Raw genomic sequence first — 3,596 nt, forward strand, 5'->3', positions numbered from 1 at the left:
AAATTTCTAGAGGTACCGGCTCAGGGATCGAACCCCGGACCTCTGAGGTGAAGTCCGAGTGTCTAACCAACTGAGCCACCGAGGCTCTTTTATTATTATTATTATTATTATTATTATTATTTAATCAATGATAATATTAATTTTTAAAAATATTATTGGAAAATTTAAATTTTAAATATTTAGAAAGACGCTGAAACAAATATTTATCAAAATAGAACTGGTGTTTTCTAATTTGAAAAGATTTGTAGGAGTCAGATTGTATTCAATAGTACTCCATAGTAATCCATAGTTGTCCTTAGCAGTAACTAATAGTCTTTATTTTGTGTTTAGTGATCCTTAGTATTCCACAGTATTCAATAGTAGACTCTTTTATTCACTTGTATTCCATTGTAATCCGTAGTAATCTATATCAATGCCTATCAATTCTTAGTAATCCCTAGTTATCTATAGTAATCCCTGGTAGCTAAGGGTAATCCATAGTAGTATTTAGTAGTCAATAGTAATCATTAGAAGATCGTCACAGACTCTGGAATCCATTCGTAATCCCCTTAGTGATCCCTGGTAAATTGTAGTAGTTTCTGATTATCTTTATTACTTCCTGGTATGCCCTAGCTTACAATAGTAACTGCAAGTATTCCCTAGAAGTACCTAATGATTTATAGAAGTATTCTTTGGCAACCCCAGTATTCCCTGATAGGCGTCAATAATAGATAGTAATCCTTCGTATTACCGAGTGAGCTATTAGTCTATCAGTAAAGGGTATTCCTTATTAGACCTTAATATTCAATTTTAATATTTATGGTTGTCAATAGGAGTCCCTGGTACTCAATAGTACCTAGTAGTCACTAGTTATAAAAAGTAGTACTCAGTAGTCATTAGTAAATCCTAGTAGATTAAGGTAGACATTGGAATTTACTGGTAATAAGTTAGTTATTTCAGGTAGTTTGTAGTAGCTTCTGGTACTACCCGGGATTCCCTAGGTTACACTAGTAACCGCAAGTAATCCCTAGCATTTCCTAATAGTTTACAACAGTTTTCTTTAACAAAAGATACTACTCCCTTATAGTTCTTAGTATTTCATAATACTCCCTAGTCGTTCATGGTAGTTTCTAGTTCCGTAGTCAATAGTGGTCCTTAGTGTCCGGTCGTAATTCCTAGTAGTCAATAGTAATCCCTAGTATCCAGTGTTAATCCCTAGTAACCTGTAGTAATCTGTAGTAGTTATTAATAATTGTTAGTAGTCAGGAGCAATCCCTAATAATCAAAAATAATTCCCAGCCTTCCTAGTAGTTAATAGTAATCCCAATTAGACCGTGATAAACTCTGGAATTGCCTGGTATTCTGGGGCAATTCCTGTCATACCCTGATTGTCTTTAATAATCCACAGTAATCCCTTGAACGAATCCATTTAAAATCTGGCAGGTCCTTACACTTAAAATCGCAGAATTTCTCGAGGGATCTTTTTTATTCTAATAGCGTTCATCGTCTTCTTTCAAAATCCACCGGAAAAATAAAAAAGGTTTAAAATTTAAAAAAAATGGCAGCGGTTTTTCTGAAAAAATTAAAAATGGATTTTCTCAAATAACCCACCTTCAAATTTTTTGACAATTTTTTTTGAACTTGTACTTTGATAATGCAGATATCTTGTAAGTTTTATGCTTACTAAATAACTTTTGAAGCTAGAAGAATTATTTTTTTCTACAAACGAATTTTCTTCTTCCCGGTCTCAAAAATTGTTTAGCCCGCATGATGCTGCTAAGATGCTTTTCTTTTAGTAGTAGAAAAAAAAAAATTTAGTAAATAAAAAAGGTGGTTTTTTCCCGAAATCATACTTTTTTCATGTTTTCAAAATTTAAAGAAAATAGTAAAAAAGATTTTCTTAAAAACCCTACCTTTTATATCTTTTTAAATATATTTTTTTAAGTTTCTACTAATAAAATAAAGGCATCTCATCAGAATCATGCGGGCTAAGCTGTTTCGAGACCAGGAGAATTTTTCCCCGATAAAAATATATTTTTTGAATTTTTTTCGTAAAATATAAAAAATATCGCAAAAGAACAAGAGGAATTTTTCGTAGAACTTTTATAGACGTGGAAACTTTTATCTACTATTGTATTCAAAAACATTAGAAAATTCGTTTGTAAAAAAAAATAATCCTCCTTGCTACAAAAGTTATTTAGCAAGCATCAAACTTACAAGATATTTGTTAATCAAAGTAAAAGTTAAAAAAAATTGACAAAAAATTTAAAGGCGGGTTTTTTGAGAAAATCCACATTTAATTTTTTCAATTAGGCCAAAAGTTATAGAGGTTTAAAGAAAAAAATTCGGGTTTTTTTGAAAAACATTCTGCAATTTCAAGTGTAGGGCCCTGTCTGATGAAATTCATTCGGCCTCTTTTATTACTGAGTGAGCTATACAAATTTCTCTCTTGTAAATAGTTCTCAGTAAATAGTGGTATTTAGTATTCAATAGTTATCCCTAGTAAACTCACTGGTAAAGCCTTCAAAGTTATCTCTGATAGTTTACAGTAGTTTCTAGTTATCTTTAGTATTTCCTGGTATTCCCTAGTTTAAACTAGAAATACTAAGTAATCCTGAATAGTTCCTGATACTTTATAGGAATATTATTGGTAAATACCTAGTATTCCCTTATGATCTTCAGTAATCCATAGTACTCCCTAATAATCCTTAGTAGTCTTCAATAGTACTTAGAAATCTTCAGTGATTCATATAAGTCCCTAGTAGTCATAAGTAGTACCTAGTAGACAGTATTAAACTCTGATATTAACTAACCCTTAGTCATGAATAGCAGTCACTAGTAGCAAATAGCATTCTATAGTAGTCCCCAGTAGGCAATAGTAATCCCTAGTGTACTGCGGTAAACTCTGGACTTCACCGGTAATCCTTGCAATTATTTCTGGTAGATTGAACTAATTTCTATTTGTCTGTAGTATTTCCTTGTATTCCCTAGTTTACATTAGTAATCCGAAATCAGTCCTAGCGGTCCCTGGTTGTAATGTTTAATCCATAGTAATCCCTCGTATTCCTGAGTCGCTTACGAAAATTTCTATTAGGCACTAATAAATCATATTCCTTAATAGTCCTTAATATTCAATTGTAATATTTATAGTTGTCAACGGCGGTCCTGGGTACTCAATAGTACTTCCTAATAATCCTTAGTAGACCCCAATAATTTTTCAGTATTAGTAGTGATTTGTAGTCAATAATACCTAGTTAAATACCTAGCAGTCCCTGGTACCTTATAGCAGTATTTTGCCAATACCTCGTATTCCCTAGTAATTTTTAGTAATACTTTGCATTTCAGAGCGAACTATTCCAACTTGTAGCAGTTCCTCAGATTTCCTAGTATGAAATAGTCATCTTTAGTAGTCCTTGATAGATTACAACAGTAATCATTAGCAATAAATACTATTCTTTGGTAGACCTTAGTAGATCATAGTACTTCTTGATATTCTATGGTAGAATATTAAAATTCATAGTAGTCTCTAGTATAACCATGTGGTTTCTAGTAATCAGTATTACTATCTGACAGTGGCGGATCCAGGGGAGGTGTTTAAGGGGTTCACCCCCCCCCCC

The 3,596-nt window shown here is 32.4% G+C and overlaps 1 protein-coding gene across 1 annotated transcript in view; it reads left to right on the plus strand.

The window, feature by feature from the left end:
* LOC117169129 (1-phosphatidylinositol 4,5-bisphosphate phosphodiesterase-like) overlaps positions 1–3,596 on the plus strand; it is a 26,019-nt gene that overhangs the window by 5,827 nt on the left and 16,596 nt on the right. The window lies entirely within an intron of this gene.

This window comes from Belonocnema kinseyi, chromosome 1 (assembly GCF_010883055.1).
Source record: "Belonocnema kinseyi isolate 2016_QV_RU_SX_M_011 chromosome 1, B_treatae_v1, whole genome shotgun sequence".
NCBI lineage: Eukaryota > Metazoa > Arthropoda > Insecta > Hymenoptera > Cynipidae > Belonocnema > Belonocnema kinseyi.